This window comes from Lissotriton helveticus, chromosome 4_1 (genome assembly GCF_964261635.1).
Source record: "Lissotriton helveticus chromosome 4_1, aLisHel1.1, whole genome shotgun sequence".
In the NCBI taxonomy this organism is placed as follows: domain Eukaryota; kingdom Metazoa; phylum Chordata; class Amphibia; order Caudata; family Salamandridae; genus Lissotriton; species Lissotriton helveticus.
The window spans coordinates 83,219,524-83,236,188 of record NC_136063.1 but is presented as its reverse complement, the minus strand read 5'-3'; the positions used below and the strand labels follow the sequence as shown (position 1 = coordinate 83,236,188).

The following is a 16,665-nucleotide window of genomic DNA, read 5'->3' as shown; positions in this document are numbered from 1 at the left end:
ATCTTGGAAAAATAACTCTCCTTTAATTCCTTTTAATATTTGATGCATTAGCCTCTAGAAGACTGAAGCTGCTGATGCCAAACCAAATGGCATTCTTACAAATTTGAAACACCCCACCAGTGGGATGAAAACAAAAAGTCTTTTAATTTTCTAATGGAGAGGTACCTGATGACAGGTCTATAGTTGAAAACCAATTAATACTCTTTTTTTATGGCAGCACTTTTTTTTGCAAAGGGAACTCGTCCACCAATATATTCCTGTTGAGATCATGCAAATCAATACACAGTCGTATTTTCCCATTAGCTTTGCACCCCACCACAACAGTAAAGATCCAATCTGGAGACTCAACTAATTTGATTATACCCAGCTCACATAGCTTCTCTAATTTCTGTTGAACTTCCTCTCTAATCAACATAGAAATATTCCATTCTTAGTGGATCACAGGTCAACACCATCCTTCAAAACAATCCTGTGTTGGATACCCTCCAACTTGCCAACCATTCCAGAATACACCTTAGGAAATTCACACCACCGCTTATTTCCTGCATCAACATTTTCATTAACCTCAAGGACTTGTCCCAGGCTATTTGGATCCAGGATAATATCCAGATCTCTCTGATCAATGAAACTCGAAACAGAAGGACCATTTTCTCCTACATATAACGTTCCTTCCCTTAAATTCAACGGTAACCCAATGAAAACCCATCATAGACTAGGATCCCTTATAAAACTGCCAGCGTTAACATTAATTGGCTCCAACATTTCTCCTGCCCCTTAAAAAACTTCTCTTTCCTCACATCCTGGTTCACAATATAGTATGGGGACCCTGAATGAGCCACAATATTTATGTCCATACCTGCAATGCACATCTCACAGATTGGCTTATTGTGACTCACCACTCAAACCCAACACTCACACGTAGAGCACAACTGCCTTTGACAGTCTCCTCAATCTCGAAGGTATTTAATTCCTGTTCCTTATTCATACACTTAATCCTTGTGTTGAATTCCTTCTGTTTATTGGTATTGCTGCACACCCTTAAAAAAAGCCAAATCACACCACAACACTTTAGATTTTTTGCTGTTAGCTAAGTGTTCTTTACTTCCACACCTATAACATGTCACGCCAGCATCTTTCTTTTTCTCCTTATCACCCTGTTCCCTTGAATCACTATTACCATCATTCAACATCAGTGGTTCGTTCCCTCTTCGGTTTAACTCTGCCCACAACATCCACATTCCTTTTCGACTAGCTCACAGCTTTTGATCATCTCTCCGAGATGTCATCCTTCCTGACTATCACATCTTTCAACGCAGCTTCACCATCCACCCATAACCTTTCTTGGATGAATTTTTACTTAGAATGCATAATGACATGATCTATTACTAGTTCATCTTGCAAATCTCTAAAACGACAGAATTTTGCTAACTTCCATAAACCAAATCAATAGTCATCTATTGACCTCTTTCTGTTCTTGTTTCCTCTTAAAAACATATACCTATTGATGGCCACACAAACAGTAGGAAAATAATAGGAATCCAAATCGTCTAAAGCATTTGCATTCACATCCACCTCATCCGCCGTCCTTACTTTCTTCACCATTTGATTATATTGCCTGACCCCTTCGGGTCCCAATGATTGCAATAAAAAGCCTTTCTTTCTGTCAGACGTTAAAGTATAATTTCGTATTGTTTCCTTATAGTTACCAAAATGCTCCTTCTACTCATACCACTTAATGGCTGGTCTCCCTGGATGTGGCAAAAATGGAATAGGTGGCATCAACATGTAACCTGTGATGCGCACATTTTAGTAGTTAATAACCTCCACCAACAGTACAGAAGGATTTGCTAGGAGCACTTTCCCAAAATCAATCTTCAATATGTAGTTCCTAGACTTCACAATCACCAGGGATAACAACTTTCAGTCCGTCACCAGGAATAAACAACTTCCCATTGGTTGAATATTACTCCAAGAAATTGATCCCAAAATTGTAGTACCTTCATTCCAAAGACTGACTGCTCTGTGCTACCTCATACAAAGACAAACTCATCACTTGTCCTTTGGCATTGTTGTGTATTTCCTGATTATATGTGGGATCTGCGCATTGTTTGGACTACATAAACTAGGGGCTCGGTGTCAAGACTGATTACGAACACCCTTGCAGGATATGTTGGTCTATAGACCAACTAGCTCACAGTGCTACCGTAAGCTCCCCTAACCTACAAGGGAGCGAATGGTTTCTGGCAACCACTGAACATGACAACCCTTTCCCCTCAGCGATCGTGGAAACAGTACAGAACCTTTCACTCAGTGACTCGTACTCACTTATTCTCAAAGAAGTATACAGAGAATACAAAGTTGAATATTTTCAGTATAGATATTGAACCAACGTTATTCTTGTATAGAATACATGTGCTGCAATGATTAACAGACAGAAGCAGAAAAAAGTGATTACAAGCACCAAAAAGCGTGAATAGTAGATATAGTTCCACCATGGCGCTAAAACAATCTATATATGCAGGCATATAAAACAAGGCAGCAATCGAGCATTCTCCTACTATGCGAACCCTACTCTTAAGTGTACCTACAGTGTGTAGAGGTTTAGAGCAAAGAATCCCCCCAAGGAGCTATCCAACCCCATTACCTGATAGGAGAGAATGAAGGATCACATCTTGGTCACAAACTGGACACCTCTCACTAGATGTAAGACCGCTGCGTGGTGATTTCTCATTATGCACTGGCCCTCGGTATCAGCGGAAGTGCTTCCTCTGCTAATCTATTGGGATGCTCATCTTTTATAATAGAAAGCAGCATTGTGATGTGCGTATAGATTAGTAATGTTATGGATATGTAGGTAGCCCTGCTGTCCCATGGATGAAGATAGTGATGACATTTGTACATAGTGGAAATGGGGTCCCTGTACAGGATATTCAGGGCGTTTTGATAATGTTTTGAGAAGCTAGATGTGTAAACAAGTGTAGTTTCAGGGAAACTAATCCAACATTGCCGTGCACACAAATATATGCAAAAAGTCACAGCTGAAAATGTTATTTTGTTAGGACAATGTAAGAAATAAGCTGCTTCGCTACATGGGCCTAAATTGGGAATATAACAGTGAACCAGCCTGAAGAAAGATAAACCACCACATGTTATACTGGTAGTTTGACCTCTGTCACATTCCGCCATGCAATTTGCCCAAGATTAGGCCATCACCGCAACCAAAATGACGGCACATATTGTACCCAACGTGACCCTTGCATGCTCTGCAGTATTCCCCACTATGCACAGTCAGCAGTATAGATGTTTACTGCAGGTGGTACACTTAACCACTTGGGAGCTAGTAAACAAACCTCCCCAGTGCTGCGCTGTCCATTATCCGGTGCTGAACTGGACGTCCAGCGGTCGCACGCAGCACTGGGGAGGTAGTGCCCGTGACGACCGTTGGCCGACGGCAGCACTTAAGGGGTTAACCTGCACGTCGTGATACCCAAGTAACTGTCACAAAGACGTGCAGGGACGTGCAGGGACTCGTGCGTCAGCCTCACATCACTGACATGGAGGCACTGGTAACTACCGCCGTGGAATGCAGCCCAAAAAACCTCACTTGGAGATGCTAGAAAACAAAAATTACATTCTTCAGAATGGCCATATCCACCTGTTCCAATATTATGTCTTCCTTCTTCCAAACATGCTTCCATTGATTGTCCCAAGAAACGTAGGAGTGTCTCCCCTTTAATTATTCAAACATACATATGTCCGTATGTATGTTGTTCCAAAAGAATGCCGACAAATGTGACGTGGGATTTAACCAGAGCTTTCAGACATACATTGAACTGTGAGTCATTTTTGCCAAATAACATGAAGAATCTAATATTTGTAATCTGTAAGCCTTGAGAAAGCCCTTTGCCTATTAGCCCTATTGGGTGGAACACGTGTTGGCTGTTCTTCAACTACACTGATCATCTGATTATCATTTTGAAAAGAGAAATACAATAATAAAATAGAATTGGAGCTACATACATACGGGCATGAACATGTTTGATTCATAAAAGGGAAGACGCTCCTAAGCTTCTTTGAACATGACATAAAATGAGGAATTAAGGGTATATACCTCGGAGTGTATACCATAGGAGGTCTATTGAGGGCTTTGGCACCACTGTTGCCCCTTAACTGAGCTTACTTCTAAGAAGAAGCCCAACAAGAAGACCTGGACTGAGGCCTGCCACAAAGCCTTTGATACCATCAAGGAGACAATGTACAACACCTGTACTCAAGGCCCCTGACTTATCCAAAGAATTCACTGTGCCGACAGATGCTTCAGAACAAGGCACGGAGTCTGTGATCACACAGGTAAATGAGAAGGGAATAGACCAACCTGTACCCTTCATAAGCAGCAGGCTATGCAACAGGAGGCAAAGTCTCTCCTGTGGTCTGGGCACTCTAGAAGCTGAGAGTATACCTGTTTGGGACTAACGTCAAAGGTCGGACAGACCACAGGTCCTTTAGATGGCTCATGCAGATGAGGAGTGAGAATCCCAAACTATTGAAGTTGTCCATTTCCCTAAAGAGAATGGACTTTAAAGTGGGTCACTGCCCTGGTTCTGACCACTCTAATGCTGATGGTTTATTTTGGTTTTTCTGCCTTAATAATGAGAACTCCCAGGAGGGTGGGTAGCAATTGCAGCTTCCAGCAGCGGAAAAGAAGTTAGAACAGACAGCCTTTAGTGTGCTCTTCCACCAAATGTTTTCCCTGCTGCCCTCGAGTTTCCTGAAATTAGTTTTTGTTGGACGTAGGACACTGTGCACTTTTTTGCTGCAAACCAGTGCTAAAAAGTGCTGAAGTGCTTGCACCATAAAACATGTTAAAACTGGCGTATACCAATTGGCACTGTTATTTTACTCATAAGTCTCTAGTAAAGTGGTACCACATGCACAGATGGCCTAAAAATTAAATGCTACTAATGGGCCTGCAGCACTTATTGTGGCACTCATGTGTGCAGTTTTAAACTGCCATTTCGGCTTGCCAATATCAAGCTTTTCTCTAAGCCTAAACCTTCTATTTGAAAACATATCTCATGCCTAAGGCAAGCCCTAAGAGACCATAGAGCAGGGTGCATTGTATTTAAAACATGGGGCATGTACTTTACATGTCCTGGTAGCAAAAAACTCAAAATATTTTTTTTCACTATTGCGATACTTATGTCTTCCATAGGATAACCGGCTACCTTATCACATCAATCAATCAATCATAGCTTTTGTAAAGCGCACTAAATACCTGTTAGGGTCTCAAGGCGCTGGGGGGGGGGGGGGGGGAACGTTGCTACTGTTCGAAGAGCCTGGTCTTGAGGAGTCTCCTGACGGTTAGGAGGTCTTCGGTCTGCCGTAGGCGGATGGGGAGGGTGTTCTACGTCTTGGCAGCAAGGTGGGAGAATGATCTGCCACTGGCGGTCACTCTTCGGATGCGGGGGGCAGTGGCGAGGGCGCGGTCTGCAGAGCGGAGCTAGCAGGATGGGGTGTAGAGGCTGAGTCGGCTGTTGAGGTACCCTGGTCCGGTGTCGTGAAGTGCCTTGTGTGTGTGGGTGAGGAGCTTGAAGGTTATCCTCTTGTTGATGGGGAGCCAGTGCAGGTCTCTCAGGTGGGGTGTGATGTGGCTGCGGTGCGGGATGTCGAGGATCAGGCGGCGAAGGCGTTCTGGATGCGTTGGAGCCGTTTCAATAGTTTGGCCGGGGCTCCTGCGTGGAGTGTATTGCCATAGTCCAGTCTACTGCTGATGAGGGCCTGGGTGACCGTCCTAGTTGTGGTGGGGATCCACTTGAAGATCCTGCGAAGCATGTGGAGGGTGTTGAAGCAGGAGGAGGAGACGGCGTTGACCTGCTTTGTCATGGAGAGTGTGGAGTCGGGGATGATCCCCAGATTTCGTGCGTGGTCGGTGGGTTTAGGGGGTGCTCCTAGTGCCGGCTGCCACCAGGAGTTGTCCCAGGCTGAGGGGGTGGAGCCGAGGATGAGGACCTCCGTCTTGTCAGAGTTCAGCTTCAGACGGCTGTTCCTCATCCAGTCAGCGACGGCCTTCATTCCTTAGTGGAGGTTGTTTTTGGTAGTGTGGGTGTCCTTGGTGAGCAAGAGGATCAGCTGGGTGTCGTCAGCGTAGGAGATGATGTTTAGGTCGTGCCGTCGGACGACATGAGCGAGCGGTTCCATGTATACGTTGAACAACATTGGGCTGAGGGATGATCCTTGGGGTACGCCGCACATGATCTCAGTGGCTATGGAGCGGAAGGAGGGGCGAACGCTCTAGGTTCTCCCGGTGACGAAGGAGGTGGTCCAGTCCAGGGTCTTCTCTTGGATCCCGGCGTCGTGGAGGTGTGCTTTTAGTGTGCGGTGGCAGACTGTGTAGAAAGCGGCTCACAGGTCCAGGAGGATGAGGGCCGCGTTTTCTCCGTTATTGAGCAGGATCCTGATGTCATCGGTGACGGCGATGAGGGCAGTTTCGGTGCTGTGGTTCCTACGGAATCCGGATTGGGAAAGGGTCCAGGATGTTGTTCTCTTTGAGGAAGCTGGTCAGTTGTTTGTTGACGGCCTTTTTGATGACCTTCGCCGGGAACGGGAGCAGGGAGATGTGTCGGAAGTTCTTTAGGTTCTTGGGATACGCCTTGGGTTTCTTGAGTAAGGCGTTGATCTCTGCGTGTTTCCAGCTCTCCGGGAAGGTCGCTGTCTCAAAGGAGTTTTCCGGAGATGGGTTGCGATGGTGCTGCTGGCTTTGTTGAAGATGTGGTGTGGGCAGGGGTCTTTTGGGGATCCAGAGTGGACGGTGTTCATGATCTTGATGGTGTTTTCGTCGTTGATGTTGGTCCAGGCGAGCAGGCGGTTGGTGCGGGTGGTGGCCGTGGGGGCCGGAGTGCCGGCGGTTGCCGGGGTGATGACGGCGTCGAAGCGGTCGCGGATGTCTGCGATCATGCGATAGAAGAAGGTGGCTAGTGACTCGCACAGGTCTTTTGATGGTGGGATGTCGTTGGTGTTAGAACTGGGGTTGGAGAGTTCCTTCACGATGCTGAAGAGCTCTTTGCTGTTGTGTGCGTTGTTGTCTATGCGGTCTCTGAAGGTGGTCCTTTTGGCGGATCTGATGAGTTGGTGGTGTCGGCGGGTGGCGTTCCTGTGGGCTCTGTAGCTTTCAGGTGTTCTTTCGCGGGTCCAGTTTTTCTCTAGTTTTCGGCAGTTTTGCTTGGAGGCCTGGAGGTGTCTTTGGTGGACCAGCTGGCTCTCTTGCTGGTCTGGGTGTTGGGGGGTTTCTTGAGCGGGGCGAGGGTGTTGGCGCAGTTGTCGATCCATTGTCTGAGGTTGTGGGTGCGGCGTCGGTCGGGTCTGTGGGTGGGCTCTCGGGGAGGGTGGTTAGCTTGTCCTCGGTGATCTTGCCCCAGCTGCGGCGAGGCATCGGCTGGGTGCGGTGGTGGGTTTCCGGAAGGTGAAGTGGATGCAGTGGTGGTCGGTCCAGTAGAGTTCGGTGGTGCGGTCGAAGGAGACGTTGGTACTTGCTAAGAGGATGGGGTCAAGCTTGTGGCCGGTGGAGTGAATGGGTGTTGTGTCGATTTGTCTGAGGCCGAGGTTGTTGATCAGGGTGGAGGTGTTGGAGTCGTCGTTTTTCTTGTTGTGGAAGGTCAGGTCCCCGAGGAGGATGAAGTCCGTGGAGGCGAGGGCATCTGTGCTGATGAAGTCGGCGATGGAGTCGCTGAACTGAGGTCGGGGTCCGGGGGGGTCTGTAGACGAGGGTGCCTCTGAGGGTGGTGTTGGGGTCAGTGTGGATCTTGAAGTGCAGGTGTTCGGTGGTGCCGAGGGTGTCGTCGGCGTCTGTCGACATTTTGAGGGTGTTTCTGTGGACGATGGCAATTCCTCCACCTACTCCGTTGGTGCAGTCCTTGCGGGTGATCTTGTAGCCTTCTGGGATGGCTATGGCGATGTCAGGCACCGAGGTGGGGGTCAGCCAGGTCTCCGTCAGGGGCGTTGGTGTCGAGTAGGTCCTAGATTTCGACGCAGTGTTTGTGGGTGTTGAGAAGGATGAATCTGAGAATCGGGTTCTACGGTGGGTGGGTTGGCGGGCCGGATGCTGGTGAAGCTGCAGCTCCGGCAGGAGAAGCGTCCTTGAGTACGCTTCGGGGTGGCCAGGCAGCAGGTGCGTGACAGTGTGGCATTGAGTGCGTGGAGGGTGCTGGAGTCGTAGCAGTGGTGTGTATCGTGGTGAGTGCGGGGGCCAGGGGTTTTGGCGCTCGGCACGGCCCAGGCGCGGACGGGCGCAGACGGGCTTGCCTTAGGCGCGCCAGCAGCGCGGCCGCTTTGCGGCCTCCATATGAGGGGGAGTGGGAGGGAGGAGCAGCTGGGAGGCGGAAGGGGCGAATGGGAGTACAGGGGGGCCGGACCGCAGGGGACGCAGCGGCAGGAAAAGAGGGTGATCGGGGACGAGCGGGCACCAGCGGTATACAGAAGGCAAAAGTGGGCACAGAGGGGCACAAGAGTACAGCAACAACAACAATACTAATTAAACAGGTGGGACACAGAGCGTGGGATACACAAGGCAAAGTGAGGCACAGAGGGGCACAAGTACAGGGAGCACAGAAAATGTAAATCACGCAGGCACAAACCAGTGGCAGCAATGGCTCAGGGCACACAGGAGGGCTGTGTGGTGGCGTGGGGGAGTGACCTGCCTGGTGACAGGGTCAAAGGTCGCTTTGACCCTAAGTGATAACCTTTGTTAGGTAGATATGTCATGTTTGGTCTCTAAAGAATTGTATTTTTAAATCCTTTTTAATAGTAAAGTCAGATTTAATGTATGTATGTATGTATTTAATGCTTATTAAGCGCAACTGTCACCCAAAGGGTATCCTGGCGCTGAGACCATATCTAACCATCAGGTGGGGTGCACTACATTGCTCTTGGAAACAGGTAGGTCTTGAGATCCCTTTTGAAAGAGGACAGATCTTGTCTACTCCTCAACGTCAGAGGTAAGGTATTCCATAACGTGGCGGCTGTGAAACTAAAAGCACGGCCGCCCATCCTCACTCTGTTAATCCTGGGAATCCTCACCAGGAACGCCGAGGAGGATCTCAGAAGTCTGGCAGCTTGATACCAAGAAAAGAGATTTTGAAGTGGTATCAGTCCTAGTCCATGCAGAGCCCTAAAGACAAGGCATAAAGCCTTAAAGGCAATCCTCTGCTGGACCGGTAACCAGTGAAGATCAGTCAATGCAGTCTGGCGTTTCGTGCTACCCATAGTCTCGGCCCCCAGTATCTGAGAAAAAGATTTATTAGCTATGCCCCTGCGCGTACCCTGAGATCCTCCACTCTGTTTAAACTGACCCTTCCCCGCTTCAAACGTGCCAGACTTGGCGGTCAGTCGATCTCGGTGGTGGTGGCTCGCGCCTGGAACGCTCTTCCTTTTCATTTGCGCTCCACACCTACAGTTGCTGCCTTTAAAAAACATTTGAAAACGCATCTGTTTAATAGTGTAAACTAAGATTCTTTCCCATGTTCTGTTATCTGCTTTTATTTTCCCCGCGCCAGGATACTCTCCAGTAACGGAGCGCGTTATAAAATGGTTTATACTTATACTTATACTTATACTGTAGATGAAGAAGCAGAGCGAGGACGAGATAGAGCCAATTTAGCCGCCATGTTTTGAATCCTCTGCAACTTTAGGATCAAGATCTTCGGGTCTCCCAGAAGTAGTGCGTTACAGTAGTCTAACCTACTGAGAATAGAGCTACGCACTACCTCTGCTCTGGCTTCCCGGGGAAGTAGTGGCAGGATCTTACGTAGGGCACGAATCAAGCCCATACAGGTCGCTGCAGTCTTATTTACAGAGGCGTCAAGCTGTAAGTTAGGTTCAAACAGAACTCCCAAGTTACGAGCCGATTCTGCGGCCTCCACCGAGCCCAGAATGGAAGTTGGCCAAAAGTCATCCGGTAGTGCGCGGGGAAGTCGGTCTAGGGAGCAGTGGAGTACCTCAGTTTTTGACCCATTGAATTGAAGTGAGTTAGCTCGCAGCCACTCTGCTGTAGCCGACATACAGCGGTGAAAGGTGTCCCTCGAAACTATCTCAGTGCCCTCAAATGAAAAAATCAATTGAGTGTCATCGGCATAATTGATGACTGATATGCCAAATGACTTTATCAGATCTACCAGGGGTCGGAGATATAGGTTAAAAAGGATTGGACTAACCGCCGATCCTTGGGGGACACCTTGGTTCACCTGTCGTGTGACTGATCGAAAAGGTGGTAACGCCACATTAAAAGTGACAATTCTGAAAATACCACTTTTAGAAAGTTGGCATTTTCATGTCCTAGCCATTAGGTGCCTGGAGCCTGTGTTCTGTGGCACATGAATATCACTAGAGAGGCATTTTTATATTTCTCCCAGGCAGTGAGACAAAGGGATGACTAGGTGTTGGCAGGATAAGAAGAGTGGAGCTGTTCCCTGGCCCACTTACATTTCAAAGGGACACACAAAGAATTTGACACCAGCTTTTTGTCAGCTTAGACCTCTTGGAGAGAGAGCAGGTGCATTTGAGAAATTTCCAGAACCAGATGTAGAAAGGCCTACAAGCCTCTCCCACTTTAAATGCTACAACCATGTATAAATATTGGACCCTCAGAACCACTCTTCAGTTTACTACCTTGCTGTTTTAACATAGGACAAACAGAGAGACTCCAAGGACTAGTTGGTTGGCTTGCTGATTTTTGCTACAAGGACGCAACAACCTCCAACAAACTTAGACCAGCACTTGGACCCTGCCTAAAGTGAGCCCTGTTCCCCAAGTGTTCTCCAACCAGTCCTGGATCAGTGGAAGTAGTGCTAAAGGTGCTGTACCAGCAGAACCCTACAACGGGGCACTTACAAACTTTTCCACCAAAACGTGGCCTGAGAAATAACTGGAGACCATGACTTACCTGCTTGCCGATCTGTCCGAGGTGCATCACTGGTAGGTCTGATTTTGCAGTAACTCGAGCTATGTTCTTTTCCGTAGCAGCAAATCTTGTTCAGCTGCCCCTCTCAGAAGGGATAAACGGCCTTGTGAAGCCCTCGTGAGTTACAGCCTGCAGCTTCATCAATCTAGAGATTTTCGACTTCTGAAAAATAGACAAAGTCAGAACGTAAAAATATTCACATCGACTTTGTAAATTTACTCCCTGGCAACGATGTGGGGCAAGGCACCTCGGAGTACACCAGCTGCCCTGTCCCACTGAACTTTGAGTCTCAGCAACTTTTTCTTTAAATTTCTTCTAAATCTGAAGGTAAGCCAGAACCTGGCCCAATCCACTCTATGTAGCCAAACCGCGCTCCATCGCCCTGGTCTTAGCGCTTATTCTTTTTGGGGCTATTTTCCACCTTAAACTTTAAAAATTCATAACTCCGGTTCTACTGCTTGAATTTAATTTGTGTTTGAGTCATTTTATTTATTAAATGTTATTCTATTTATTGTGTGGCATTTTTATTTATTGCGTTGTTTCCATCGGATTACTGTGTGTGCTGCATAAATACCCAGCACAGTGCATCTAAGTTATGCCTGACATTTTTTGTGCAATGTTACCAGAGGATTAAGCACAGGTAAATCTGGTGACCTTTTGTGGTTCACCGGACAAGGATTATGGTTGTTGCTTGAGAGGAGTTAACAATCCACTCAACCCCCAAAAAATATTTCTTACATGTGGCATTTAGATATACCATAGTACACAATTCTGACCAGTGCCGCCATGGCTGGACATTTCTCTCTGTATGTGGAGCTCTCTAGCCCATCCCACAGGTATGGCTACCTGGGGGCTACACTTCCATGAAAAACCAGTTTGAGAACCCCTTTTCTCTGTGCCCAAGAAACCTGCCTGTCTGTCTAAATAAAAGATCAACCCCTTCTTAATGTGACTACAAATTGCCCTTCAACTGTGGAAGAAACAGAGAAACAAGTACGTTGGCATTCCAGAACATGACACTCTCGACCCACACAAGGATCGTGGTAACAGGACACACCCTTTCACTCTCTCACTCGTACTTGTCAACAATAAGATAAACAAGAGACACAAAGGAAGTTTATAATATTTATTTAAGTTATCGTGCTCCAAGATGAAGTATTTGCTTCACAATGAGACAACAAAGGCATACCAAAAATATGATTAGCATATTTAACATACTGTATACTATAAAAAGCCCTGTCATGTTATAAGACAGTTTAGCCTACCCCCACCTTCTTTCTGCTGAAGCTGAATGATTATAGATTATAGATCTATGGGATTAGTGGCGAACCCCGTACTTAAGTATACATAGGTGGATGTTTGACATCTCAGCTGGCGCAGCACTCATGCTTAAGTACGTTACTCTGTGTGTTTTGTTCAGAACCCCTGCCCTCAGATATATTACAAGATAGGTGTTGTCACAAACAGCAGCTGCATTCTCTTGTTATATCTAAGTGCTAGTGACTGGCCATAGTGAACAAGGGGCATTGTTGTTTGACCCTGTCTAGTGTGTTCAGATTAAAGCCCAGGAAATAAATTAAATACAAAAACATGTGCAGGTTCTGTGTAAAAATTCAATGTGGAAAAAAGGTAAGCGTGCTCTGTAGTAATGTGTGCAAAATAAAAGCGCCCTACACGTGCACAGTTAGGCTAACATAGGGAAAACGACAATGGGCCATGATAGAAACACACAACAGTGGCTTCCCCTTTCAAGCTCGCCTTCTGGGCTCACACCCCCTCTGACCGTCCTGCCAGAAGATCACACTTCTTCCCCTGGGCAGGTCCTTTGTTCCTCTTCCTGAGAGCTGTCCTTGTCTCTCTCCAGGAGAGCAGCAGGCTGTCTCAAGGACAGCAGTTGCCTGCATCCAAAGATCGTTAATGGAAAGTTTTGGGCAACAAAGTGACAACTTTCAAAAAATTTCATTTGTAAAATATTTACATTAAACTCGACTTACACATCAAGTTGGATATAATGCAATGATTCTTTTGTAACCCTAAAGTTCCAACTTTAGTAGTCCCATTTAGAAATTAGCAATACTGAGTTGTCAGTAATTAACTCCATACTAACCAATAGGGCTACTCCTATTAATACAGTGAAAACCACAATACAAGGTTTTTGCTGTCAGGACATGTAGAACATAAGTTATATTGGTCTCTTTAATATAATGCACCCTGCCTTTGAGGCTCGTTAGAGCTACCTTAGGTGCGACTTACAAATATTAAGAATGAAGGTTTGGCTTCAACCCAGGTTGAAATGGCACAGTCGAGTTAGCAGTTTTAAAGCTGCTCTGCTGGCCTGCAATGACAGTGTGGGAGTGATGTTACACCCTGTCACACTTGTGGTGGAACAATAAGTGTTGTAGTCCATGAGGAACACTTAACGTATAGACCCCGGATACACTGGGTGTTATACAATAGGGGCCAATGAATTCATAAACTTATGCCTGTTGGAGATAAGCCACTTAAACATACACTTTTAAGGGTCATAGTACATGCACTAAGGCCCGGAATGCAGGTTTAACAGGCACTACAGAATCATTACACAGCACTTAATTCATCAATAGTAGGGCAAAAAGTGTATAGGGGAGCCTGCAAAAAGAAGTCTCCCCTCACACTTATCTAGGCAACTAAGCACTGCTTTTGTTTTTTTGCTAAAAATAACGAAAAATGTATATTCCATATTACAGATATTCATATGTCATGATGTTTTCTCATGAGAATTAGTTATAAATATTTTCTCAAGTTACTTACTATTGAGGATATTACATAAAATTTTCTTTTTTAGTTCTAACTGATGTTTTATTGCACATTTATTTTTACAAATGTGTCTACATGTGCACATATAAATTCATGATACAAGTAGTATTTTATAAACGCACAGACAGTTGTCATGAAGAGGAAATGTTAGAAAGCGAGTAAATGGAGTATTCCGGTCTTAAGAAAAGCTCTTGGTCTGAAACCCATGCAATGATGATCTTTACCTTTATACTTTCAACATTTATTCACACAATTATATTTACGAGTCACGTACCCCTGTGCAGGGCAAGACAGCAATGTTTATAATATGAAGAAATTGTCAAATAATAAAATAAGTAACGTGAAAGAGAGGACTCTTTGGATTTGTCTTCTGGATTCACTTTTGCATCCAATCTATCTCCCAAATACTGATATATTTCAAGTCCCCTTCAATCACTAGTATTCCACATTCTAGGCTTTAAGTTTTCTGCAATTAATGGGTTCTGATTATTTTACAATATCTGCATTCTTGTGACGCTTTTTTCATGTTAGTCACAGTGAATTGCCTTTAATGAAGGTATCGGATTGAAGCTTTTCCTAGATTCAGAACAATAAAAAGGTTTCTCATCAGTATGGATTTTGGGACAGTGATTTCCTATCAGTGAAGCATTCCCCACATTTTGTGCATGGATACGGTTTCTCACCAGTGTGGATTATTTGATGTCTTAAGATAGTTTTCTTCTTAGTGAAGCCTGTAGCACATTAAGTACACCAATGCGGTTTTTCACCTGTATGGATTCTCTGATGCTTCAACAGTGTGCTCTTCTGAGTAAACCTTTTTCCACATTCTGTGCACTGATAGGGTTTCTCACCAGTGTGGATTCTCTGATGTGTCAGCAAGATTTTTTTCAAAGCAAAGCTTTTCTCGCACTCTGTACACTGATAGGGTTTCTCACCAGTGTGGATTCTCTGATGGGTGAACAGCGTACCTTTCTCAATAAAGCTTTTCCCACATTCTGTACACTGATAGGGTTTATCACCAGTATGTATTCTCTGATGATTCAACAGTGTGCCCTTCCAAGTAAAGCTTTTCCCGCATTCTATACAGTGATAGGGTTTCTCACCATTGTGGATTCTCTGATGATTCAACAATGTGCATTTCACAGTAAACCTTTTACCACATTCTTTACACTGAAATGGTTTCTCACCACTATGAATTCTCTGATGCTCCACTAGGCTGCCCTTCAAACTGAAGCGTTTCCCACATTCAGTGCAGTGATAGGGTTTCTCACCAGTATGGATTCTCTGATGCTTCAACAGTGAGCTCTTTTGAGTGAATCTTTTTCCACATTCTATACAATGATGGGGTTTCTCACCAGTGTGGATTCTCTGATGCAACAACAAATGGCTTTTCACAGTAAAGCTTTTTGCACATTCTGAGCAATGATAGGGTTTCTCACCAGTGTGGATTCTCTGATGGGTGAACAGCGTACCTTTCTCAATAAAGCTTTTCCCACATTCTGTACACTGATAGGGTTTCTCACCAGTATGGATTCTCTGATGATTTAACAGTGTACGCTTCCCAGTAAAGCTTTTTCCACATTCTGTACACTGATAGGGTTTCTCACCAGTGTGGATTCTCTGATGGCTCAACAGCGTACCCTTCTCAGTAAAGCTTTTCTCGCATTCTGTACACTGATAGGGTTTCTCACCAGTATGGATTCTCTGATGATCCGATAGTGTGATCTTCTGGGTGAACCTTTTGCCACATTCTAAGCAATGATAGGGTTTCTCACCAGTATGGATTCTCTGATGCTTCAACAGTGTACCCTTCACAGTAAAGCTTTTCCCGCATTCTGTACACTGATAGGGTTTCTCACCAGTGTGGATTCTCTGATGCTTTAACAAACTGCCTTTCACAGTAAAGCTTTTCCCACATTCTGTGCAGTTGAAGGGTTTCTCTCCAGTATTGGCTCTCTGGTGTTTTAACAAACTGTATGTCTTAATGAAGCTTTTCCCACATTCTGTATACTGATAGGGTTTCTGCCCATTATGAAGTCTCTGATGTACTAAGAGTCTGCTCTTTGTAGTAAAGCATTTCTCACATTCAGTACACCAATAGAGTTTATCGGTGGAATGGGTTGTCTGCTGCATCATCAGTGTGCTGTTCTCACTGAAGCATTTCCTACATTCTGTACAGTGATACAGCTTCTAACCAGTATGGGTACAGTGATGAATGTATTGTATGCTATTCCAAGTGAAGAGTTTCTAACATTCGGTATACTGATGGGGTTCCTCACCAGTATACATTATCTTAGACTACACCAGTGTACCCTTATCAGTCGCATGGTTTCTAACCAGTATGGGCTATATGACAAAGGTGATTTCTTCTCAGCAAAGTTTTTCTCACATTCATTACACTGAAAAGGTTTCTTGTGAGCATGGAATATGTGTTGTTTTACACGTGTCTCATTCTCAGTGAAGCTTTTCACACATTATGTACAATTGTAGCGTTCATCACCTGTATGGACTCTCTGGTCTCTCAACAGCTTCTTTGGTTCAATGGAGCTTTTCCCACATTCCGTACACTGGTGCAACCTATCCTCCGAGTGAACTATTTGATGCCTGTGCAGCGAAGAGCCCTCAGTACAGGATTATCCACCTTCCATACACAGCTAGATTTTCTCCCCTGAAAGCATTCTCTGATATTTCAACGGAAATGTTCTGGGGTTACGCTTTTCTCACACTCCTTACACTGGTATGGCTTATCAGGATATTCAGATTTACTGCTCTAATTTCGCATTAGAATTACAATTATGGAAGTGCGGAGTGGAGCTTTTCTCCCATTCTGCACTAGTTTTTCGCTCTCACTAGAACAGAACATCTGAGGTACTTATCAGAGGCACAAATTCAGAACAAACGTTTTCAGACTCCGCATA

At 45.4% G+C, this 16,665-nt stretch overlaps 1 pseudogene; it reads right to left on the bottom strand.

Annotated features, from left to right (window-relative positions):
* The window catches only part of LOC144828372 (uncharacterized), a 136,385-nt pseudogene extending 120,165 nt beyond the window's left edge, over positions 1-16,220 (bottom strand).
* Between the last annotated feature and the right edge of the window lie 445 nt (positions 16,221-16,665).